Source organism: Pogona vitticeps, chromosome 4, assembly GCF_051106095.1.
Source record: "Pogona vitticeps strain Pit_001003342236 chromosome 4, PviZW2.1, whole genome shotgun sequence".
NCBI classification, from domain to species: domain Eukaryota; kingdom Metazoa; phylum Chordata; class Lepidosauria; order Squamata; family Agamidae; genus Pogona; species Pogona vitticeps.
This window is the reverse complement of record NC_135786.1, coordinates 115270019-115296931: the sequence shown is the minus strand read 5'-3', so window position 1 is coordinate 115296931 and position 26913 is coordinate 115270019. Positions and strand designations below refer to the sequence as shown.

Here is a 26913-nt window from a genome sequence, read left to right as displayed (position 1 = left end):
TTAATGGTTATTTTTCAATAAAAAGTGTTTGTATCATTGAAAGTTATGTTCTCAAGTTTTCCTTTGAAGACAAAAGGTGTTGATTAGTTCAGACAACTGTATGATTTTTTTTTCTAAACTAAAACCGCAGTATTCGGATTTAATTACAGTGTTGGCAGTTCGAAAGAAATAATTTGGTTTTATGTTGCCGTTTGGGCACTCGGGCTCAAAAAGGTTCGCCATCACTGGTATAGGGAATGCTCTGGTCCATGGGGTCACGAGGAGTCGGACACAACTAAACGAATAAACAACGATGAATGGGGTTAAATTGTAGCATTTGTTTGAGATGAAAACTGCAAGAGGGATGCATCAATATGACTATCCTTAGTAGTGGTAGTATTGATCAATAGAATTTGCTTAATTGTTTGTGTATAGCTTCAGCTGTAACTTTCACTGATAGTTATACAAAACATCATTTTTCTTTTTTAGGTATGGGTGCTACTTTTAACAAATTTTAGTAAGTACACAGCCCTTGAAAGTGAAAATGTATTAAACTCTGTATGTTATTCTTATTGTGTTAATATTGTTCTAATATTTATTTCTTACTTGAGTTTATTTTAGTTGTAATTAAAATGTTTGTAAGTTTTATACTACAATGTTGTTAAAAGAGAAAAGGTATTACTGACAGGTTAACCATAGACAGTTTAATATTCAGTAATTTCTCATTATGATCTCTTTTCTGATATCCTCTGTAGGTAGCTAATATTTGAGCCACAAGAGGGAGCTCTGATTCTAATAGTAAGCAAAAGTTCATTTCATAGTGTGTAACAGCCATTAGCTGCAAATTTTGATTCAGAAATGAGTGCATATGTTAGTAGTAAAGGATGATAAATGCACATTTGGCCAAATGAACGTTCAGTGGAAAACCACTGGGTATTACCTGTTCATCTTTCTGACCAGAACATAATGGTCACCTTGTACGACTGGGCAAACAATGGTCGCCTTGTACAACTGGGCAAACAAGACATTTATTTATTTATTTATTTACAATATTTTTTAGCCGCACCATTGCCAGTGACATGCAGATGATGCCATCTTACTGGCAGAACGCAGCCATGACTTGAAATTACTTTTAGGGGAAAGTAAAAGAAGAAAGTGCCAAAGCAGGACTGCAGTTGAACCTTAAGAAGACAAAAATCATGACTGGCAGAAGTATGTAAATTTAGCATTGCCAGTGAAGAAATTGAAATAGAGATTTTGTGTAAGTTAATACAAAGGGAGACTGCAATCAAGTAATCAGAAGAAGACTAGGAAGGGCAGTGATGAGGGAATTTAAAAAGATCATTGTGTGTACGGACGTTTCACTGGAGTCCAAGACCAAGATGATCCACACTCTTGTAGTCCAAGTCACCATGTATGGGAGTTAAATCTGGACAGGAAAAATAGTGATTTCTTTAAATTATGTTGTTGGAGGAGAGCTACCGTGGACTGCCACCAGGACTAAAAAAGTGGGTCCTAGATGAAATCAAGCCTGAACCATCTCTGGAGGCAAAAACATTTAAGCTGAAACTGTCCTACTTTGGGCACATAATGAAAATGCAAGATTGTCTGGAAAAGACAATAATTCTGGGAAAGGTAGAAGGCAGCAGGAAAAAAGGAAGACTTAATATGAGAAGGCCTGGTGCTCTAAAGCAGCAGTCTCCAAACTACGGCCCATGGGCCATACCCGGCCCTCCTTGCCTTTTTATCCAGCCCGGCAAATATTGCAGGCTCAGGTACATTCCCTGCAACCTGCACATTCCTTCAGCCCTTGAAAATGTGGAAAATATATGTGGCACTCACACTAAAAACTTTGGATTCCCCTGCTCAAAAGCAATGGTTCCCAACCTTGGGTTCCCAGATGTTCTTGAACTAAAACTCCTGGAAACCTTAACCACTAGCTATGCTGGCCAGGATTTCTGGGAGTTGTAGTCCAAGAACACCTGGGGACTCAAGGTTAGAACCACTGCCCTATCAGAAGCCACAGACTTGAGTTTACAAGAACTAAGCAGGGCAGTCGAGAACAGGACATGGGGATTCCTCATTCATAGGGTCTCCATAAGTAGGAGATGACTTTAGCACACAACAGGAGTATACAGTCAATTACCAGACAAGCCAATGAAACCCTGGAAGTTCACAGGTAGCTGTGATGTTTTCCAGCTGGTGTGCATCAATTACACAGTCATGTAAGAGGAAGCACACATACCTTACCACAGGAAGGTAGTAAGATATTTTGCCAGCTATGTGCGTGCCTGTTCCTGGCCTGCATAGTTGATTCCATGACTGGGTGCTTGATTGGCAGTTGGCAAACTACAAAAGCCTCTTGTGCAGTTGAACTCGAGTGTGTATTTTTGTAATAGGATTTTGACCATTGCCTCTGCATGCTGACATTCTATTGGTTTTTGCCTTGCTTGTGAGTTACTAAAATATCTGTTTTTATGCTGTTTTAGCTCTGGCTTAGATTGAGCTTTTGTCCTTGAGTTTCACCCCTCTATTCATATTCTGTTGCTGTAAACGTACCTACATACCCAGTTTCTTCAGTTCTCTACATTTTGAGTATCAGATGCTCAATCAGGGCTCTCAAGGTGAGAGATAGGCTCAGTTAAAATTTTCCATCAGTAAAGTAACCTCTAGAGGGCAGTGTAATCAAAGACAGCAAGCCCATATAGACAGCTAAAATGTCTGTTGCTGTTGAAACAGTTGAAATTTGATAAACGAAGAATACATAATTTGTTTGAACTTCAGTTGAGATGCTGAAGAATCTGTATGGAAGAAAAGTAGTTCCTTACCAATAAACGTCAGTTTTCAAGTTGGTAGTTTTCATTGGCTGTTCTGCATTTATAGCAACCTGATAACAAATACAATTTGTTTGTTTATTTTTTACCTTTATGCTATGCTTTTCTGCCTACAAATGGCCGTGAAGGTGGGTATGGATTTATTTTAGCTGGTAGATGATAGTAGCTACCAACTAAACTTCCAGGATTCTTACACTATTTCATCTTTGCTACTTTGGAGGACCTTGAAGATAAGTCAGTTGATCGTTCTAGTGTACAACTGAAAACAGTTCTAGTTAGTATTGTTGTTTAAAGATATTTTTAAAAGCAAAACATAATATTTATAGTTAAACTTATGATAACATTCTAATGTAAATAAATGAAATTGTGGCTTATATTTCAATCTTAATTTTTCCAAAAGCTGTATTTTTATCTATAAAGGATTTATTGAATTAGAAAGTGCATATCAAATTTTAAGATATTTTAGGATGTGTAAAGTAAGCTTCTTTTTAATTTGAGATGTAAAGTGTATAAAATATAAATGCATTTTCTCTAAATAGAGAAATTAAGAGTAGATGAGAGAATTTTGTCTCTGGAAAAAAACCCTGAGTAAATACAATGTATTGCCAAAGCTATGGTTTGTGAGCAAAATCAAAGCCTATACAGTATGTCTGTTCAGTTCAATCATGTAAACAGATGCCACTTTGTTGATTTGTCCAATGTGGCATCAGCTGCAGACGTGAGAAGAAATAGAAAGATTTGGTCAGGATTATGAGAGGTTGGGAAGAGAACAAAGGAAAAATACGTTAGGCCATGGCCTAGTTTAATCTTTGGCTTTTTCCATATTTTGCATTGTATCTTTATTTTCCTGGTAGAGATACTACTCTAATAATGATACATAATTTATTAAGAGAGACGTTTTCCCCAGAAACTATTGTCAGAATTCCTGTTGTGTGCTTCTTTTAATGGGGAGGTTGTTCATATACTTTCACAGAAAACCAAACAAGGCTAAAATTGCACAATTTTTTTTTTTTACAAATAAGAATTTTAGGATTGGTTTTGGTATACTTCTAAAAATATATCTGCTTGCATATTTTAATTTTTTATGCTTTTCGTGGCATTAAGTGTCAAATTGTAAAGTGGGGCTTTCATTTAAAATTTGTTGTTTTCAAAATTGTTTGGTATCTCGCTAATATCACTGTGTTGTTATATAGATTATGTGTTATTCAGACAAATGCTTGTGTCTTACTTTACATACAATTTGTCACACAGAGTAATAAAATAATAGAAGATTTAGAAAGGAAAATTTGTTAAAGTAATTGGAAAGTCGCATGATGAAATTTTTAGGTATATTGCAAAATATATGGAAATTTTCCTTTTGTACCTCTTGTATAGCCTGCTATGCTTAGATATGGTTAAAAAGATCCTTCTGTATCATCTTGTAGTGCAATATAAGTGATAGATAAAATATCTATCTGTAGTAATTCATTCTGGATTTCTGAAATGGATTTGGTACAATGTGCAGATTTAAAGAAAAACCCTGAACATGCTTTTTCATTGAAATAAAAGCAAGTTGTGCAATCATTACAAAATACAAATGCAAGAGTAGGCAATACTTTTAGAGACCACTAAAAATAATACAATCTTCTAGATTTTGTGGATCAAGACCATTAGGCTTGTACCATTGTGAACTTAAAAGTCCAAAAGTTCATGACAAGATGGATTTTACTAGGAAAGTTGTTCTGAGATGTAAGTCAGGAAAGATGCAGGCTGCATTAGAAGGTCTCTACACAGGCCTGCACCTCTTTGTTTGAAGAACTGGGGTATGATATCAATCCACAGCTGCCTCAACTGTCATTTTAAAACAGAGGTTCTTCAGCTTTTTTTAGTGGTTGGTACCCCATTGAATCTTAAAATAATTCTTTCATCCCCTTGAAAAACGTGTTCCAATTTATTTGTTAGAAAATTACATTTATTTCAAAACTATTCTGTTTCCCTGAAAATAAGACCTAACCTGAGAATAAGCCCTAGCATGATGTCGGGGGAAAGCCCTTTGAAACCTCTGAAGGCACCGATCGCAGTGGCTGGGACCCCCAGGGAGGTCTCCCAGGGCTTGCACGCCACCATGGGAGACCTCCCTGGGGGTCCCCGCCGCCGCGATCAGTGCCTTCAGAGGTTTCAAAGGGCTTTCCCCCGACATTGGAGGAAGCCTTCTGAAAGCTCCAAAGGCAGGGAGGAAGTGCAGGAAATTCGAACTTCCCGCCCTTTCTCCCTGCCTTTTTGGCTTCGGAGCCAACAAAGCTCACCCAGCGCCGGGAGGCTAGAGTTGGCCGGGCGTTTGGCCACTCATCCCCAGCCGCAGCGGAGCACGGGGAGGCTAGAGCTGGCCAGGTGCTTGGCCACTTGGAGGCTAGAGCTGGCCAGGTGCTTGGCCACTCGTCCCCAGTCGCATGGAGGCAGCGGAACACTGGCGGGCTTTGGACTAGTAAGTCCTTTTTAAAAATCTTGTTCTGGGTGGGTTTGGGAGGGTGAGTTTGAACTGGGGGGTTATGTTTCTGTGGGAGGTTTTGTGTGTGTGTTTGGGGTTTTTTTTTTTGCAGTCCCACCACGGGACTTGCTCTGTTTATTTTTATTTTGGTATTTTTTTTGAAATGCTGGAAGGGATTAATTCCGTTCCCATGCATTTCAGTGGGAAATGGTACTTTGAATTACGAACTTTTCAAGGTACAAACGTCCTTCCAGAACGGATTAAGTTTGTAAGTTGAGGGCCCACTGTATGTACTGTTATGTATTGACATAAAATTAAAATTAGGTTAAGTTAGATTAGGCATCCTTCAGTCTCGAGAGACTATGGTAATGTACTCTGTATGGAGGACTTGGAACAGCATCTACGTAGTGTGGCTGAGAAGGCCGCACTTTTAAAATTAAAATAATGTCTCAATTTTAGTGGGTAATTTATTGTTGTTTATTCATAATAATATTTTGAAAGTGGGGTTCCTATTTCGAAAGAGCTACACATATGTCATCATTTGCATTTAAGCGATATCTGGTTTTTTAAAAATATGCAAACACGGTGAAAATCCCATTTCATACAGATAGGTGGTAGCAGATGGTAGAAATGTGTACAATGCTGCTTTCGCGAGTTGTGGAAATGGTTCTAAGTGAGCACACCAGTATTGTTCTAAATCCAGTTTTTCAAATTCCATTTTGAATACGTGCATTGGTCCATATTTCATTAAGATTGTCTTTTATTAAATTACCGTTGTCTATAGAATTAAGGTAAAAAAGAAATGAATCCAGTATCCATCTCTGCTCTTTGCTAATATCTCCTGTGGAAAAATATCCATGAAAAGATGCACTTAATTGCTTCAGCTGTTATACAAGATTAGGTAAAATTGTGATTTTCTCATTTTCCAGAACAATTTCGTCAAGCAAGGGAAAGTTTGCAAAATTACCATTTTCAACTCAATGTATCCAGATTTTGAAATTTTCAATAGAAGCAGATAATTTTTCAGTAGCTGTTATTACGCTCTTACCATATTCTTGCATTGATGTATTTAATTCATTCAAATGAGTGAATATATCTGCTAAGTAGGCCAGTCGAAGTACTGCATCTCTTTTTTCAAAGTCTTGAACTAAATTACAATTTTGGTTAGTAAGAAACTGAATAATTTCCTCATGCATTTCAAAAACCCTGCTTAGCATACATCCCTTGGAGATCCACTTTATGTCCGTGCGATAAAGGAGCACAATATGGTCAGCACTATCATTTGATAGTGGAATCTCCTGAATTTTCTTATGTGCTTCAGAACCTAATTTTAACAATTTCATCTTTTTGAAGCTTTTTTCCCTAGCGCACAGATATGCCACCTGATAAGAAGCTTCTAACAAAGGCTTCTGAACTGTCACAAAGTCAGATTTTGTGATAGTACTGCTGGTATCAAATTGTGCCTTCTTAGACTTCAATATGTTAACTGTATATCCTGCAGCTTTACCACTATGCTGATTGTTGAAAACTTCAACAGTTTGAGATTAGAGTTTGAAAATAGCTTGCAACATAAGATGTAGTGTGGGCGGCATATAAGTTAAATAAATAAATAAATAAATAAATAAATAAATAAATAAATAAATAAATAAAATGCATCGTGATCATTGGGTACCATCTTTCTCTGTTCTACAAGTGAATCAGTAAGTAACATAATCGTCTTTACATTGGTGTCTTTTTGACATGGCAAGGGCCACTACAAATAATAAAATAAAAACACATTTTAACTACAGATTTTAAGTAAATTATAAAATAATGTGTAAACATTAATTATTATTCCTGCTGCAAACAAATAAAATTAGCGTTCATTTGTTCGTGGATTGGCCTGCTTTTTTAATGTTTGTGCATGACAAAGTGCACATTTCGAGTAATTTCTTATGGTACTGTCAACTGCATGCAGAGTGACAAAAGTAGGGTCGGTAGTAGTGGAGATGATATTTTCATAGGATCTGGTCATAGAATTTGCCGGTACATACATACACACATCAACTGTGAGTACATGATATAGTTGAATCAAATTTATATAGAGATAGCTTTAAATTTTATATTATAAATCTATAAGTTAAAAAAATATCTGTGATCAGTCGCACTGCTAGAAATGATTTCTTGCACTCCTAGTTAAGAACCACTGCTTTAAAAACAACACCTCTAATGCAGCTTGCATCTTTCCTGACTTGAGCTTGTGAAGCAAGCAATAAATTCCATCTTTCCATGGCTCGTTTAACAAATTTAGCAGTTCTACAGGATATGCCGTATAGTATTCTGTGCTAGGTAGCACAAATGAAACTCGCTAGACAGTTACCTCGCATGACAGTTTTTTTCGCTAGACATTGACTTTTTGCGATCGCTATAGTGATTCGCAAAACAGTGATTCCTATGGGGGAATTTTGCTGGACAATGTTTGGTCCCTGCTTTGCAAACCAATTTTTGCTAGACAACGATTTTGACAGCTCCCTCTGTGCTCGCAAAATGGGTGTTTTCGGGACCTAAGGTTCGCAAGACAGCTATTTAAACAGCTGATCAGTGGTTCGCAAAGCGGCTTTCCTATGGCCGATCTTCGCTAGACAACGACGATTCTTCCCCATTGGAACGCATTAAACAGGTTTAAATGCATTCCAGTGATTTCGCTAAACAGTGATTTCAATGGAACGGATTATCATCGTCTAGCGAAGCACCACTGTAAAGTGGAATCATCACCATAATCTTAATCTTAGAACTGCAGAGCTTGGAGGGACTCTATGGGTCATCAAGTCCAGCTTCTGTCAAGAAGGTGCAGTGGAGAATTAAGCTGGCTTCAATGTTAATCCATCTTCATCTGCCTGTACACCAAGATCTTGTGGATAGTGGAAAAATGTCAGAGTTGCAAAAATATGCAGGAGGTGAGAAAGTTATATAAGCTCTAAAATGGGATAGTTTCCTTCCCATTGGGATTATTTCCATTAAAAAAAACATTGCAGAGAAGAAAGTATAAGAAAAAAGTCAGAGTGCTCCTCAATTCCAGTTTTCAGGCAAGATTCCAATAGAATTTAGGAGAGACTATAGGCCTTGACTTTCAGGTGCTCCACCTGTTTTGTGTTATTTTTTCTTATGGTGGTATGAAAGTAAGTATAGTGGACCCTCTACTTACGGAATTAATCCGTATTGGAACGGTGGCTGCAAGTCGAAAAGTCTGTAGGTCGAATCTCCATTGACCTACAATGCATTGAAAATCGATTAATCCCATAACTGGCAGTTTTTATTCTATTTTTGTTCCATTTTGTTTTTTTCTGGTCTTTAAGTCGATTCTCCGGCTGCAAGTCGAATCTAAATTTTGCGGCCAGAGAAGTCTGTAACTCGAAAAGTCCGTAAGTCGAGTCGTCTGTAAGTCAAGGGTCCACTGTATAAAGTGGTTATCAGCAGTGCCACTGGCTGATTAGTTCAGTGAGTTGCAGTACCTCATTCTTCATAGTGGCCTCTGTGAATGCACATAAATGGGTTTCTTCTATGCCTGTGCAGGATGTTCAGAAGATTCTAGCGCTCAGAAAAAAAGTAGCAATTTAATTCCCCCCTCAGGGAACTAGCTCCTCCTTTTCAGCCTTCACCTCAGTTCCTTTTATTCCACCGTTGGAGTAGGACATGAGGAACATTAGAGCGATAAGGAAAGTGATTCTAACGTAGCTATCTATATTTCTTTTATTTCTTTACCTTTAATCATATTTGTTTTTCCTTCACTGCAGCAATCAGAACCGCCGTTGTTCTTTTCGCATCTACCCCTCTTCCCCCCCCAACTGTTGGAGTTGCCCCTTTCTTTTTTCTTATTATTTTTCCCTACTTTTTATGGTCCCTTGGGGCATTAAGAGATGTTCCGTTTGCCTCCGTAAAATTCCACTAACGGACGAGCACAATAGATACTTATTTTGCCTGGGGGAATCCCATCAGAACCAGTCATGCACCGCATGCTGGAGCATCTCTAAGCCGGCAATTGAGCTTAGACTGCATAGGCTAAGATCGTTTCTCTACGGAAAAACTTTGAATCCTACTATGGAGATGCACACCTCTCCATTGTCTAATTTTCCTCATCCAGAGGCTACTAAGACTGCCTCTAGTCCAGCTGCACAATCCCTGTCCAGCTCGACATCTATACTCACCAAGCCAAAGGACTCAGAAGGTGTCCAAATCGGCCTCTGCCAGGGCTCAGGCACGGTCCAGCGATTCTGCAAAAAGGAAAAAGACAAAAATAAGAAGCAGAATAAAATTGCCATGCCTACCACCGCACCCCTTCCTCTGGTCCCGTTGCCCATGAAGGAATCTTCAAGAGAGGACCCTGGGCTCTCGGACAGAGAGGAACGTGTAATTCCTCCAGCCCAGGCACCTCATGACGTACTTAGCATGTCTCCTAAGTCAGGCCATTTCGAGGCTGATGTACCTTCCAGCCCGGCCATGGCCCATTTGAGCCCTTGATCTTCAGGGCGGGCAGATATTGACATTGAATCAGAACAGGAGACCGCGCAATGAGCTCCGAGAAAGAAGACGGAGAAGCGTAAACATACCTCTCCATACCAACCTCTTAGGCATGATGGAGCAGGCTCGACGCCCTATGGCAGTGATGGTGAACCTTTTTGAGCCCGAGTGCCCAAACTGCAACACAAAATCAACTTATTTATTGAAAAGGGCCAACACTGCAATTAAAACCCAAATACTGAGTTTTAGTTTAGAAAAAACAACTGCTCCTGAACTGCAGGTATTAACAAAGAAATACTTACTGGTCCTCCAATCGCCCATTGGGCTAGACTAGTAATGGTTGCCATTGCTGGACCACTGCACCAACAGAGGGGATTGCCAAAATCCGGGATCAGAGGATGGGTAAGTATTTCTCGATGGTGACTTATGGCTCATGTGCCCACAGAGAGGGCTCTGTGTGCCAGCTATGGCACGCGTGCCATAGGTTTGCCATCGCTGCCCTATGGCTACCATTACCTCGATCGGTACCATCCATACCATGGCTATGGTTACCAAGACGACTTCAGAGGACCCATCTTCCCCCCGCCAACTTGGTATTTTCCCGCGGCACCCCTGCTGGGATCTCCTTTTTGATAGTGAGAGGACGCTCACACCTCTCCAATTTGGCTACCTCGAAAACGGATGCCGCTGGCGGAAATCACCTTACTGAAAAAGTGATCCAGCCACGCCAGTGGCCGACCTACAGTTGACACCACTACGCTCTACTCTGGCCCACAGGGTCTTGACACTGAACCCTTTTTGCCATCTACACAGTCAGATTTCAACCTTATACCACGGGCACATGTCGAGGGATTACACTGTTCACTCTCTATGGCCTCCATGTCTTTTCGTAATGAAGACTCATCCTCATAAATGGGGAGCTCATTGCCAGGAGCTTCGTATACACGGCCTGTGGACAAAACAGGAATGGACGCTCCATATAAACCAACTGGAGATACTGGCCATTATAAATGTGTTTCGAGCCTTTCTACCGCACATTGAGGGAAAAGCGGTTCAGCTGGTCACAGACAATACCACAGCCATGCATTACGTGAACAGACAAGGAGGAACACATTCTTTGCCTCTTCTCCACCTGACCATGAGATTCTGGGAATGGTGCCATACCCACCATGTTTTCCCCTACACTATCCACATATCATCAGAAGACAGTTATCTAGCAGATTGCCTCAGCAGACTGCCTTCACATGTACACGAATGGTCACTGAACGAATTGGTTTTTCAGGACATTTTTCTCAAATGGGGTCAGCCAACGCTGGACCTCTTTGCGACTCAACACAATGCCAAGTGCCCCAGATATTGTTTGAGGGCAGGGGCAGACACCGAATCTTTGGGAGATGCCTTCATGATAGAATAGTTGGGAGAACTCACCTACATTTTCCCACCGATACCGATGCTCCAAAGGTCAACCGTCAGGGTGATTCAATACTGAACGGATGCTAGACTGATTGCCCCATGTTGGCCCTGACAACCGTGGTCCACCCCACCTCAGAAGGATATTGCAAGAGATTCTTCACTTACCTCTAATGCCGACTCTTCTGTCCCAAAACGACGGATCCATTCTCCACCTAGACGTGCAGTCTCTGAGTTTGACCGTGTGGAAGATAACCCCGAAGAATCCTAGATCAGGCACAAAAACCGTCTACTGCGAAACTCTACAAAAACAAATGGAAATCATTTATTAAATTTACTCAACCCCAGTCCCAGCTTCCCTCGACACAGTACTTACCTTCATCCTACACCTGTTCAACCTCGGACTCTCCCATTCTACCATCAAGGTGTATATATCGGCCATGGTGGCCCATCAACCACCTGGTTCCCACTCCACCACATTTCTCTCTCATCTGACCCTGAAGATATTTAGATCTGCAGAATGTCAGGCCACCACCACAATACATTGTTCCCCAGTGGTCACTTCAATTGGTACTTGAGGCGCTCACCAAACTGCTATTCGAACCCATGGCCACTTGTAATGAGAAGTTGCTTTCACTTAGGACCGTTTTTCTGGTCACGATCACCTCTGCAAAAAGAGCCAGCGAACTAGCCGCTCTGAGGTCAGACCCCCCCCCCGTATTTATAGTTACACCCCGATAAGGTCACCTTGTACCGTGAAGTTTCCTTTCTCCCTAAAAGTGGTGTTGGATTTCCACCTTAACCAGCCTGTAATTCTACCGTTATTCCCGTCTGCATCCACTCCAATTGAGCGCAAGCTTCACACGTAGGATGTTAAAAGGGCCCTTGCCTTCTACCTCGACAGAACAAAGTGCTTTAGGCAATCACCTAGACCAGTAGTGGCAAACTTTTTTGGACTTGCGTGCCCAAACTGAACCCCACAGACCCAAAATAAAACCAGTGTGCTGCGTGTCGTGGCGGTGGAACCAGACATGGTGGTGGAAGGGGAAATCCCGGGCATGGAGATGGCTGGACACCTCACTCTGGATCTGCCGCCAGCGCCAGCTGATCCGGATCTACCTGGTTAAAGCGCCAGCACCGCTGCTGCACCCACCTTCTCAGGTTGGGGGGGGTAGTGATCCAGCAACTTATGGCTCACATGCATGCAGAAAGAGTTCTGTGTGCCAGCTGTGGCACGTGTGGCATGGGTTCGCCATCGCTGGCCTAGACTATTCATATGCTTTCATGGACCTAACAGAGGTGCCCCTGCTTCCCCTCAAACAATATCGAGGTGGACTGTCTAGACCATCCAGCTGGCATACCAGATCTCTGGGAAAACGGTACTGGACAACTTGAAAGTACATTCTACCCGAGCAGTCTCAACTTTGACTGCTTTGCATCGTGGAATACAGCTACAGAGTATCTGTAGAGTGGCTACTTGGGCCAACCCTATGACGTTTGTGAAGCACTACCGCCTCAACGTCAGGGCTAAGAACGATGCGGCATTTGGAAGGGGGATATTGACATCCTTGTTGTCGTGACGGCCCTCCATCCGGTGAGTAAGCTTGCTATTCACCCATTTGTGTGCATTCACAGAGGCCACTACGAAGAAAGTTAGGTTCCCTACCTGTAACCATGGTTCTTCTAGTAGACCTCTGTGAATTCACACACCCCTCCCATTCTCCCCTCTGTCCATCATGTTGATACCTACTTGATATGGTAATGCCGGACTGTAAGGAACTGAGGGGAAGGCTGAGGAGGAGGAGCTAGGTCCCTTGTGGGGAACTAAATTGCTACTTTTCCCCCTAAGCTCTAGAATCTTTTGAACATCCTGCGCAGGTGCAGAAGAAACCCATTTGTGTGAATTCACAGAGGTCCACTAGAAATACCATGGTAACAGATAGGTAACCTAACTTTTTGGAGCCAGCAGTCAGGTGTTTGATCCCATGTGCCTCCTGGGAAAAGACCCAGTGTGTGTAGCTCTGGGCAAGTTAAACAATCACAGAGTGCCACTAGAAGAAGGAATGATAAACCACTTCTGAAAATTTTATACCCTGGCAAGGGTCATCATAAGTCATAATCAATTTGATGGCACATCATTATTGATAGCAATGCAGAAAAATAGTTGCTGTGTAGTAGTAAAGAGTTCTTTACTCTTTAAAAACACAAATGTATTATGTCATTTCAATCCACGGTGTGGGGTACTGTATGTATTTTTGACCTCATGGGTGGTGCTAAAATATAAATTAGGAGTGGGTGATGCACAGCCTATGGGCTACAAGCTACCTCTGCCCATTTTTGTGGTTCTTAGGGTCCCCCGGCTGCTGTTGCTACTGATGTGGAGGAGAAAATATTGCAAATAAGTGGTGCAATAAATACTCTGCATGCATTGCACAGGTTTACAGGCAGCTTTCCCCCCTTTGGATTTTATGTCTTTTTAGATTTATGGATCCTTAACTTTAATTTATGATATGGCAGCTGTCTTGGTTCTAGTAGTTGATTGAAATAAAATATTGCTGAACAGCTCTTGCAGTTTAAACTGCCATGGATTTTCTAAAAGTACACAATAGGATCTTCCCTGTTTGTGTGTTCATCCGGTTACTGATTTGCATGAATTCCTCTTGAATTTATTTGACTTTGGAGGATTCTCTTAATTATATTTCAACAACGGTATTTTGAAGTCTGATATTGATCTTTGTGGCATGGTGGACACTTGCGTCTTCGAAAGAGTATGCCAACCAAATGCAGGCTCTGGCAGGTTTCTGTCTAGCTGTTGCAGCTTCAAGTGGAACTCCAGTGGTGGATTATTAGTCTGTTGTCTGAAGATTAGGCTAGCTAAGAATGGAAGAGCTAGTCAGTGCTGGTTCAGTGATCAAATGACAAATTGGCCTCAGCAATTATGAATATGATAACAATATGCAGCAGTTGTGATCTGCATTGTTTCAGAGATTATCTTCATTAATAAGATCACATCTTTCACAGTACAACAAATGCAGGTTTTAAAAATGTACAAAAATCTAATCCAAGTTACCTTGCAACCCAGCCCCCAGACCTGCTAGAAATCCATGTTCTTGTTCAGGGAAAAAAACTTTCATACTTTTCTTGTTTAACATTTGAGTTGAAATTTGTGAGGGAAAGTTGTTTTATGAGGGTGACATGCATCTTCCATCCTCCAGTAGTTAAGATTCATATTGCTTGCTCCAGACTTGCTAATAATACTGCCCTACCCGTATCGGAAAAAACTCCAGTGAAGTACCAGTCAGTATGACATCATTTGACTGGTATTATATAGTAGAGCCAAGTTTTACCCAAAAACCTAAGTATCAGTTATATATTGGTGTAATATATATACTGCTAATATTGCCATTTTTGCAGTTCTGATAATGTTCAGAGATCTGCTGCCGATTATAAGGTTTGTAAAATTCCATGACGTTGTTCCTAAAGCCTCAATGTCTATGGGGAACACTGAAATGTTTTTCATTCACAAGCAAGTTATTTCTTTTGCTAGGCCTTTGTATTTTGTACATTTTTTCAATTCTTTATCTTCAACTCTGGCATCTCCTAGAATTGCAATGTCAATTATTCAAATAAAACCACTCCCCCATTGCAACCTGCATTTTTTGTAACTCACCTCATAAGAAACAAGCATGACACTGCAACCCGCTATGAATTTTTGGGACTTCTCATATATATTCATTTTCTGCATAATCCACAAGAAATTGAATGGCCTGATGAATTGGACTTGGCCCACGAAAGATTGCAGATTATTTGATTTTTAAAAAGTGGCCTAATAAAGGTATCTCCTGCTCTTGCATTTGTATTGTGTTGTTTTCTACTTAGCTGGGTTGTTGTGAGGATAAGACGTTTGTGAGACACATGGGTCAAATTTGGTTATTAGTCTCACATAGCAAGAATAATTAAATCTGTGAGATTTTTGGAAATCAAATTAACAGATTTCACACCATGCAGTAGTCTTATTTCTTTAAAGGAAAGTAAATTAAGGAAAAATATGTCCCTGAATAACTTCTAGGGCCCAAAATAAAAGGAATTATGTTGTGGTAGTGTATAACATGTTTGGAAGGGAAGTTTAGAAGTTTTCACTTAATGCTATTTTGGGAAGCCATTTTTTGGGAAGCCAATAATTTTTGTTGTTTTGAAAATTGGGGTGATTCTTAGAATTGTAACTAGAGCCACTGTAGTGAAGTGGGACCTACAGCATGTTGAGTAGTTTAGGGTTAAAAGGACAGTTCAGTGTAAATGTGTGACTCTTCCATCACTTTTTTAAAAAAGTATTCCACATATAAATTATTGCTTGATCACTTAGTGTGATTGTTCATTGGAGGCAGATCACATTGTTGAGAACAGATGATCAAAACTGAATGTTCCTGAAAGACATTGTATATGTGAATATGTGATTGAAAGACAGTTTTCTTTCATAAGAGGGTCCAATAGAAGAAGGTCTAATAGAAAAGCTGCCCTCTGAACTTGTTTATTTTTGTTCTTGTTTAGATGTAATTTGACCTTGCATTCTAGAAAAAGTGTCATGAACTCTAAGATGTATGCATATTTTAATGAATGAGGAGGATTTTCTTAACAAAACTTAACAGTGTCTGGATATTAGAGTGGGCAGCTCTGCTTGAGGAATTCAGAATGCCATGATGTAGAGCTCACCATTATTATTTGTAAGTGGAAAACATGGTTGTAATGGCACTTAATTTGCTCTAATTATATGCCTCATTAGCTGTCCTGTGAAAGAAACACCCTTTTTTTGTTGTGGCTTTTGCCTCCTAATAAAAACAGATGCTCATCCTCTTATTTTTAGAGAATGTAATTATAGACCACCTGACTTCAAAAGTGGCGCTTCCTTCCTTCCTTTAACTCTTTTGGCATAAGCTTTAACTATTTAAGGGGAGTTATCAGCCGTACTTAAACAGCCGGTTAATCAACTTCAGATCTCTACTTTAACAATTCAAACTTAGTGTCTCACCAGGTTTGCTTCTGTGAAAAAAGGCAGAAATGCACAGAGTAGAAAAGGGAGAAAATACCGGAAACTTTGCCCACTTCTACAAGGTATGCTTCTGTAGGTTAGTGTCACTATAGAAGTTTTGAAATCTGCAGTTGTACAGGCTTCTTGTTTTTGTGTGTTTTTTTTTCCTGAGGAGGAACAGTGAAATTATGGTGAAAATATAAAATCTGCAGTATTATTTGTAGATCACTTCAAATAATGTTGTGTATAATTCATTTAATTATAAAAATTGCCATCTTTTGAGGGTTATTATTAGTAAAGTAGACTGTAGGCTATAGTCACATATTTAGAATTTACTTCTAAATGTTTTAATTAGAGAATATTCTTGGTAGGTGTGTCAAGGTTGTGGAATTCCTTGCCAGGAGAGGACAAATTTGCCCGCTCCCTGCTGTATTTCTGGCAACAGGCAAAACCCCTTTTATTCCAGCAGGCCTTCACTAATTAAATGCCACAGAGTTTTATATAATGGGCTGGTTCTCTTTTTAAAGGTAAACTTTAATCAAATATATTTTTAATCAAATATTTTCAAGTGTTTGATTTTGATTTAAATATCATAAAGAATTTAATCTTGTTTTAATATTTGGGGTTCTATTGTATGTTAAATTTCTAAAGTTTTTTTTAAACTGTTTTGTAAGCCACCTTGAGTCCTAGTTCTGGGAGAAAACTGACAGAGATTAAATCAATCATTCAGTCTTACAAGTGGCGCTGTAAGCTACTGAACTCTTAAGAAGTCCAACATTCGTCTTTGCTCGTTCAGGAGGAATAGGCAAATAGTTACCACTGAAAATGGAAGAAACTATCAACATTATAACAAAGTGAGTGAAGTTGTTGGTTATTCTGAAGGGCTGTCTCTGTTGTGCCCAGGGTGGATTTGTTTTAGATCACATTGATTTAAATTACAATTTAAATCGTGATTTGAATTGTGGTTTAAATCAGTTTGATTTTTATCCACCCTTATGGTGCCTAATGTTGCATTTACTGCAAAATACACAAAGGGGAATCAACAGGAGGGGAAACCCCACTGTGCAATCACTTTCTGTGTGTGACTTTGTCAATTGGATTTTGGCCCATATAACTTAAATTTGATATCTTCAGTAAGGGCTCTTCCATTGCTTTATTCAAAGTTCTAGGGACCTTACCATCCTTTGAAGATACATTGATTGTCTCTGAGAGCCAAATGTATGTATGTTCTGTGCCATCAAGTCAGAACTGACTTATAGTGACCCTAAGAGGGCTTTCAAAGTAAGTGAGATATTTAAGGAGTGGCTTTACCAGTCCCATACCCCAGTCAGTTTCCATGGCCAAGTTGGGATTTGAACCTTGTTCTTCAGAGTTCTAGTCCCTCACTCTATTCACTACACACTTGGAATCCAAATGAGAGCCAAATACCCAGCTCTAATTTCAGAGGTTTTTAATGGGCAAGGATCTCAAGACTATAAGTTAGATTACGTATTTTTTTTGCTCCATAAGACGCACCTGACCTTAAGACGCACCTAATTTTTAGAGGAGAAAACAGGGAAAGTATATTCTGAACCAAATAGTGTAATAAAATATTTAATAAACTATAACAGAATAACATTTGAACTATGTAAAGTGAACAGCAGTCAACAATGGCATTAAGAACCATTACCACTGTCATTAACAAATGGAGAGACTTAAAGGTTTTGTACTCTAGTTTATGTACTATAAATGTGTGTACCATAAATTTAAGTCAAGTACATATAGACCATTATCAGCCAGTGATAAGACCTATACCACACTGTTACATACAGCTATGACCTCACCTGTCCGTCACTGCTAAAGCTGTGAGTCATCTACCAATGGTGTGACGGAGGGTGGGACATAAGGGGTGGAGCTGTTGTATAAATGGGAGTGAATGTGTGTGAGAGAGTTGAGATAGGGACAGATAGGGACTGATAGGGCTTGGATAGGGTTTAGAGAGGAGTTAGGAGATCTGTGATATATTGTGAGACTCTGTGTATGCTAGTGCCTTTATTATAGTGATTGAAGTATTATTCAATTATAAGTGATTTACCATTCCTTTTATTTGTACCCAATAAACCAAAGTTTTTATTTTGAATCATATTTTGGCCTGAAGCTACTTATTTGAGGGAATGGTTGGTGGCAGTGGAAAAGAAGAGTGATTTAGAGTGATGTAGCGACCCCCCTTTGTGAGGTAGAGGGAGGCCGTTACAATGGTGGGATACGAATATTCCAGTGAAGCCTTGGCAAAAATGTGCCCAGAGCAGGGGTCTTTAGTTAGGGTCATCTGAAGTGGAGAGCGTGGGTCACCTTCTAGGGCTTGGCTCAAGGGGAGCAAGTCTAGTAGAGGGGTGCTGAAACTTCTGATTGAAAACTGAGACAGGGAAGCTCTGTGGAGACCATTTTTGTGTGTGGAGAGTAGCCCAAAGCAAAGGCTGTGGTGTTTTGGCTAGCTTGTCCTGAGTTTAGGGAAACTCTGAGGGGACAGAGCGAAGGCCAAGGGCAGCAAAGCTGAGGGAACTCTGTTTGAACAGCTAAACCTGGGTCAAGGTAGAGCTGTGTGAATTCAAGAGTGGTGCCAGAGGCAGAGAAATAAAATAAACTCTGTGTGGCAAGAGGCCTAGCTTAAGGGGCAGAAGCCTAGTTACAGTTGCTAGCTGACAGCACTGGAGAAGGCAGCAACTTTATAACACAGACTCAGTAGCATAGGAAAAAGTGACTTTTAAACAGAGGCGTGAAAGTTGATATAGGAGCCTTTGGTGAAAGAAAATGCCCTTAACCAGGGGTAGAAAAGCTGAACCAAGACCATCTGAGATGGCAGTTCAGATGAAGAGATTAGTGGGGGAGAGGAAAGATTTTCCTCAGCTCAAGAGGGAGGGTCCTCTAGAGAAGACTTAACAGACCTCAGAAGATTGGAGTTAGCACAAGCCCATGAATATAGGTTAAAACAGCTAGAATTAGAAAAGATGGAAAGGCATGCTCAAATGGAGAAAGAGAAAATGGAGAGGGAAGAAAGATTAGAGAGAGAAAAAATTGCCCTAGAGAAAGAGAGAATGTCTTTTGAACTACGAAGAATGGAATTAATGAACCAGAACAATAATAATAATAGGGATTCAAACTCTGAGGAGGGTCAGTTATCAAAGGCAGACCTAAAGAAATTCCCAACATTTAAAAAGGGAGATTGTCCTGAAGCATTTTTAACTCTTTTTGAAAGAGCGTGTGCTGATTTTTCAGTCAGAGAGTCAGAAAAAATGATTATTCTGAGATCTCAAATTAGTGGAAGCCTCGCTGAAGTGTACGCCGAAATGCCAATTGAATTAATAAAAGATTATTCTGAATTTAAAAAGTTGGTGCTTGCCAGGTATGGCATCAATGCAGAACATCTGAGAAAAAATTCAGATCACTAACAAAGAAACCTGATGAGTCTTACTCACAGTTAGGAGCCAACTTGGCTAGGTATTTGGATAAATGGCTGGTACAGGAGAAAGTTCAGACAATTGAGGATCTGAAGAATATTATAGGATTGGAACAGTTTTATTCCCTTTTACATGGTGAAATTAAATACTTGATCAAAGACAAGAAACCTCAAAATTTGAAACAGGCAGGGGAAATTGCAGATTTCATCTCACAAATCAGAAAACCTATTTATTCTGAGGGAAAAAGTATGAGAAACACATGGGAGGACTACAATAGATATCCCAGGGGACAAGCTAAAAGCCAGCAGAAAGTGGGTGGCCATTTTGTGGGAAAGCCCTCAGAACAGAGCCAAGCCAGGAGTCAGAATTTGGAGGGAAAAGAAAAAGGGGCTGGAAAGGTTCCATGGAGTGATAGAAATTGCTTCATTTGCCATGAAAAAGGCCATATTGCGCCCCAATGTTATAAAGCTAGAGAAAATAAAGAATTTTTACCTCAGAAAATGAATTTAAACAAGACTAGATCTGTTTACTGTGTTCAGAAGGGACAGATAACTCCACCAAGGGAGGAGTCAGTTGCCATAGCAACACCAGCAGAGATCTCAACAACAGCTGAGATTAATGAAGATAGTATTCCTGTGGCTGAGATAAGGCATTGCCTTCTTATTACAACTGATCCCCAATTATTTGAGGTAGCTGGTGATAATATTGGAATTTTAGATCACAACTATTTGGCATTGAGAGATACTTGTTCTCAGGTGACCTTGTGTCATCCTGATATCATACCACAAAATTACATAATACCAAATGAAAGTATGGCAATTAAAGGAATAGGGGAAGAAATAGTTATTTTGCCTGTAGCTGAAGTGTTAGTTCGTTATAAGGGCTGGCAAGGAAATTGGCGCGTAGGAATTTCCTTGCAACTGCCTTCAGCTGTACTTATTGGGACAGACCTCTCGGAGCATGTTAAGAGAGTGTTAGTTCTTACACGTTCACAACAAGATCAAACAGAGGCAGCTGAAAAAGTTACTGACATTCAGGAGGAAGAAAATGAAAATATACAACAAGCTGAGGCATTCTCACTTGAGATACCCCAAAGCAGTATATTTTCCCAGGAACAGCAAGCAGATCCCACTTTAAAATGTTGTTTTGAGAAAGTGTCAGGAATGGAGTTAACCCCTGAAACCCCTGAAAGGTTCCATATTAAGCAGGGTTTACTGTATAGAGAAACACTGATAAACATCTCAAAAGGGGGAGATGGGATTCGAAGCCAGTTGGTAGTGCCTGTTAAATATTGCCAAATGATCTTAGAAAGGGGATATTCTGATATATTTGCTGCACATTTAGGGATAAATAAAACCAAGCAGAGAATAACTCAAAACTTCTATTGGCCAGAGATAGGAAAGCAGATTAAAAATTTCTGCCAGAGATGCGATGTTTGCCAGAGACAGGGTAATAACCGTGACAGAACTAAGGCTAAGTTGTGTCCATTACCCGTAATCTCTACACCTTTTAAATGCATTGGCGTGGACATTATAGGGCCGTTGCCTAAGGTCACAAAAAGGGGAAACAGATTTATTCTCACTATTGTAGACCATGCCACACGATATCCTGAAGCTATACCTTTAAATAACATTGAGACCCATTCAGTGGCTGATGCACTGTTGAGCTATATGAGTAGAATGGGTTTTGCTTCAGAGATTGTAACTGACTTAGGACCATCTTTTATTTCTAAACTTATGAAGAGACTATGGCAGATTTGTGGTATTAAACATTTAGAAACTTCCCCATATCATCCGCAGACAAATGGGTTAACAGAAAAATTTAATGGAACCCTGATGAGATGATTAGAGCTTATTTAGCAGAAAACCCAAATAACGGACCAGAAATTGCAATTATTGCTATACGCATACAGATCAGTAGCAGAAGATAGTACAGGGTTCAGTCCATTTGAACTGTTATTCGGGAGGAAAGTCAGAGGACCACTTGATCTGATTAGGCAGAATTGGGAACAGATCATAGAAGAAGATCCTCAGAATGTAGTCTCATACATAGACACTTTAATGAACAACCTCAAAAGAAATTTAGAGTTAGCTGCTGAAAACCTGCAAGCACAGAAAGTCAAACAAAAAGTCTGGTATGATAAAAAGGCTAGGGAATGACATTTTAACCCTGGAGATGAGGTGCTGATGTTGAGGCCCATCAAGGGGAACAAACTACAATTGAACTGGGCAGGACCTTATAGGATCATTTCTAAAATGAGTGATCTTAATTATATAATTGAAGGAGATGAACATCTAGGCAGGAGGGTAGTGCATGTGAATACAATTAAACCATATTATAGAGAGGAAAAGAGAGTGCTTTTTGCAATGAAAGCTGCTGATAAGGAAGAACATGTCTTGCCTTATTGGGAAGGTAGGGGTGAAGTTCAACCCAGAGGAGGTGAAGATCAGCCCTGCACTCACCCTAGAACAGCAGAGGGAACTAAAGATGTTGGTTACTAAGTATCAACAGGTCTTTTCAAACAAGCCTGGGTTAGCTAAGGGAGTGATGCATAGAATAGATACTGGAGATGCACCCCCGCAGGCAGTAACCCCATACAGAGTAACCGGACTCTATGTGGACAAGGTGCGCAAGGAGTTGGATGAGATGTTAAAAGAAAATATAATTGTGCCATCGTCTAGCCCTTGGTCTGCTCCAATAGTTTTGGTGGATAAACCGGATGGAAGCATTAGGTTCTGTGTTGATTACAGAAAATTAAATCTAGTAACCAAACCAGAGGCTTACCCCATGCCCAGACTTGACAACCTGATTGAAACCATAGGGGGTTGTCGATACATTTCCTGTTTAGACCTGACTAAAGGTTTTTGGCAAGTGCGGATAGACCCTAGAGATCAAGAAAAAACTGCTTTTTGTAGCCCTTTTGGCTTATTTGAGTTTCGTGTCCTCAGTTTTGGCCTTAGGAATTCCCCAGCTACACTCCAAAGGCTGATGGACAAAACTCTGCAAGGGCTCAGTGAGTTTACAGTAGCCTACATTGATGACATAGGGATCTTTAGCAATACCTGGCAGGATCACCTTTGTCACCTAGGGGTAGTACTGCAATGGTTAAAGGCAGTAGGGCTGACAGTGAAAGCAAGTAAATGCCAGCTGGGTAGCCCCAAGATGAAATATTTGGGTCATATTGTAGGGGGAGGTGTAATCAAGCCCCTAGAAGCAAAGGTAGAGGCAATACGTAATTGGCCTAGACCCAATACCAAGAAAAAAAATTAGATCTTTTCTTGGTTTAGTAGGATACTATAGGAAGTTTATTCCTAGGTTCAGCGAGACTGCAGCACCGCTGACTGAGATGATGCGAAAGAAGAGTGATGACAGCATCCCATGGTCCAGTAGCTGCGAGGAGGCATTCGGGAAGCTGAAGGAGGCGTTAACCAACCCCCCTGTGTTGCGTGCTCCAGACTTTGATCAAGAGTTCATCATCTACACCGATGCGTCCAATGCCGGGGTAGGAGCTGTGCTGTGCCAGTGTGATGACAACGGAGACCAGCATCCTGTGTCCTACCTGAGCAAGAAACTACAGAAAGGCGAGAAACACCTGTCAACCGTTGAGAAAGAATGTTTGGCCATCGTGTACACAGTCCAGAAATTAAAACCATACATCTGGGGGAGACACTTCATCCTTTGTACTGACCACTCCCCTCTGATGTGGTTAAAGACTATGAAGGCCCAAAACAGTAAGCTGATGAGGTGGGCTTTAATTTTACAGGACTATGACTTCGAGGTTAAGGTGGTCAAAGGGACTATGAACTGTGTTGCTGACACCTTATCCCGAAGACCAGACGACGGAAGATGAGAAGATGGACTCTTGAAATTGGTTACTGTGTTTAAAAGTTATGAAAATATGTGTATACTGAAATGTTGTTCTGTATATATGCAAATGATTTATTGAGTGTAAGTATATTTTGAATAATATAGTATTGTAGGAGTATTCCTGAATGTTGATGGTAAGTTTTGAAATGTGGGGAAACTGTAATGTTTTGATTTTTGCTACTAGTTGTTTTGGGTGAAAAGCTTTCCCCCACAAAACAACTTTTAAAGGGGGGAGGTATTGTTACATACAGCTATGACCTCACCTGTCCGTCACTGCTAAAGCTGTGAGTCATCTACCAATGGTGTGACGGAGGGTGGGACATAAGGGGTGGGGCTGTTGTATAAATGGGAGTGAATGTGTGTGAGAGAGTTGAGATAGGGACAGATAGGGACTGATAGGGCTTGGATAGGGTTTAGAGAGGAGTTAGGAGATCTGTGATATATTGTGAGACTCTGTGTATGCTAGTGCCTTTATTATAGTGATTGAAGTATTATTCAATTATAAGTGATTTACCATTCCTTTTATTTGTACCCAATAAACCAAAGTTTTTATTTTGAATCATATTTTGGCCTGAAGCTACTTATTTGAGGGAATGGTTGGTGGCAGTGGAAAAGAAGAGTGATTTAGAGTGACGTAGCGACCCCCCTTTGTGAGGTAGAGGGAGGCTGTTACACACACTACCTACATTTTACATTTCCTTTCATCCACCTCCTCCCCATGCTTATAGAAATGTCTCAGTGACAGATGAGATTGTTATTCAACTCTGCCCAGCTACAGCTCAAGCCTATATTAATTTAGAAATGGTTTGTCTGATTTGGTACTGCATTGAGAGGTCTCTTTTAGTTGTGTGGAGGATAAATAGTGGAATTAAACTATTTAACAGCTGGTTCTCCTTATTTACTTTAGGTTATGCAAAAGAACAGCAACACAAAGCTTAACCTGATCCCATTCACCAGCAGTAGCACATGCTCAGCATAAGACCAAATCTTGCTTTTCTGACATAATTGAACATTTATAGCAGGGGTGTCCAACCTCTCACCTTCCCTGGGCAATATTAGAAGATAAAAATTTGGTTTGGGCCGCACATAAAATAAAATAACAGTAACAATACCTGATCATCTGGGAAAACCCCCCCCAACAACCATAGAAAACATAGTTAACATATTAAACTTACTTGGAAATGAAGTTAGTGAGATGTTTGACATTGTTTCTCAGCCACCAATGCATCCATATTTGCTTTGATGGAACTTGTTGCAATTCTCAGTGAGTGCTCAAGGTGCTCATCAGATATTTTGGTTCTAGTTTTATTCTTTGTGTGCTTCATCCTTAAAAATACAGTGGTGCCCCGCATTGCGACGTTAATTCGTTCCAGCGAAATCGCTGCTAAACAAAAAGTCGCAATGCGAAAATAAAAAGCCCATAGAAACGCATTAAAACACGATTAATGTGTTCCTAGGGGCTTCAAACTCACCGTTCAGCGAAGATCCTCCATAGCGCGGCCATTTTTGCTGCCTGTTAAGCGAGGAATCCATTCCAGAAAACAGCGGGTGGCCATTTTGAAACCGCCGATCAGCTGTTAAAAAAGCATTGCTTTGCCATGATCGGTTCCCCAAGCAGGGAACCGATCATGGCAAAGCAAAATTACACCGCTAGCCAGCCCTGGACGATGCCCGGTCTCCTTGGCGGGGCTGTCCCAGCACAGATGGGCGGGATGCGTCCGGGCTACCGCCTGGGCAGCTGTGGGGCAAACACATACTGCTCAGGGTGCGGCGCCTCTCGCTCCGGGGTCCGGGCTTCTCCGGCTCTCGGCGCTCCTAAAACCCAGCGAGCCTTTCCAGGGCCGGCCCCGCAGACAGGGCATTGGCTGCCCAAGGCGCTCGGCTCTGGCCTCTGCCTCCACCCCCTTCTGCCTGCAGCGCCCAGCGAGCGGCAGGAGGAGGGCTCGGAGGCAGGCAGCCGCCCGGGGCGCGAGGAGGTGCGCCACCCACCGCCAGCCAGCCAACCACAGATGCCCGGTCTCCTTGGCGGGGCTCTCCCGGGGTGCAGACAGGGCGAGGAGGGGGTATCTTGCGTGCCGCCCCCCGTCCAGCCCCTGCCGCCCTGATACCGGTCCCAGCCGGGCGCCTCCTCCTTTGCAGCGCCTCCCGCCATGATGGCTCTCTGGCTCGGCACCCCAGGGGTGCGCACAGGGATCGGGGCCAGGCCCTTCACCCCTCCTTCCACCGATCTGTTAAAAAGCATTGCTTTGCCATGATCGGTTCCCCAGGGAACCGATCATTGCAAAGCGAAATTCCCCCATAGGGAACATCGCAAAGCGATCGCAAAATCTTCGTCGCAAAGTGATTTCATCACTATACGAAGCAGTCGCTATGCGAGGTACCACTGTAGCTGCTTACAAATGTAGGTGCTTCCAAGTAGTGATGACATGAATAAGGCATGATTGTGAAGTGAAGGATATTTTTCTCTGGGAGCATATATCTTATAGAAGTCCATTAAAGAGACATGGTCAAATTTTTCTTTCAGATGAATGTCAGATTGGAGCTCTATGCATTCCATTTGCAAATTGGCAGGTAATATATTAATGTCCACTGAAAATGGAGTTACAAATATCAGAAAAGATGGGTGATTTTTTTCTAAAATCTTGAAACCTGTTCTGAAATTCCTGTACCAAATTGAAAAAACAAGGCTGCATATTTTTCCATGTTCACAGAGGTGTGTTTAGCCAATGTGCTAAAATGCATCAAATTTTTTGCCTTCATTTGAGAATGCTATAGTTTCAGTTTCATTTTGAACGCTGTTATAGTTTGAAACATTGTGCTGATCAATTGGTTTTCACCTTGAAGACACAGGCCAAGGTTTTGCAAGCACCTTCTATGGGGCTTTTGCGGCCCTGCGCCCACGACCTCTCAATCCTGGACCCTGCCCCGTTTTGCAAAGTGATCAAACCTTTCCCTCCCCCCTCCTGCAAAAGGAATAAGTGAGGTGTGTGCATGCATGGGGGGCAGCCCTAGCTGTCCTCTGCAGCCCCGCTCCAAGTGCGCTTACTGGCAGCTGCAATCTCAGACAGCAGAGGCTGTCATCTTCGACTCCGGCAGCTTTATGGGGCCATGAGGGGGTCCACCTATTGACGGGGATGGTGCAATGCAGTCACACAGCCCCCCTTTCCCCTCCCCTCCTGCTCCTTCCTTCCTTACCTCTCCCCCCCCCACCGTTGTGACATGCCCCGGCTGCATTCCGGTCTCAAGCGCCAGCAGTGTAACTTGAAACTTTGGAATTTCTTTTTAAAAAATTGCACTGGGCTGCATTATGAACTGACCTGGGCTGCATGCAGCCCTTGGGCTGCTGGTTGGACAAGCCTGGTTTATAGCATGCAAGGCACAACAGGTTATTCAACA

General features: G+C 41.2%; 1 protein-coding gene and 2 long non-coding RNA genes across 3 annotated transcripts in view; all 3 read left to right on the top strand.

Moving 5' to 3' along the window:
* ACBD6 (acyl-CoA binding domain containing 6) overlaps positions 1 to 26913 on the top strand; it is a 261573-nt gene that overhangs the window by 36333 nt on the left and 198327 nt on the right. The gene's annotated exons all lie outside the window — the stretch shown is intronic.
* LOC140706750 (uncharacterized) lies at positions 467 to 24081 on the top strand. The gene is made up of 4 exons (XR_012086596.2): positions 467 to 496; positions 16206 to 16296; positions 17010 to 17067; positions 22951 to 24081. It is a non-coding gene; the product is annotated as an uncharacterized LOC140706750 (long non-coding RNA).
* On the top strand, positions 4977 to 6083 carry LOC140706749 (uncharacterized). Its single transcript, XR_012086595.2, has 2 exons — positions 4977 to 5183; positions 5217 to 6083. It is a non-coding gene; the product is annotated as an uncharacterized LOC140706749 (long non-coding RNA).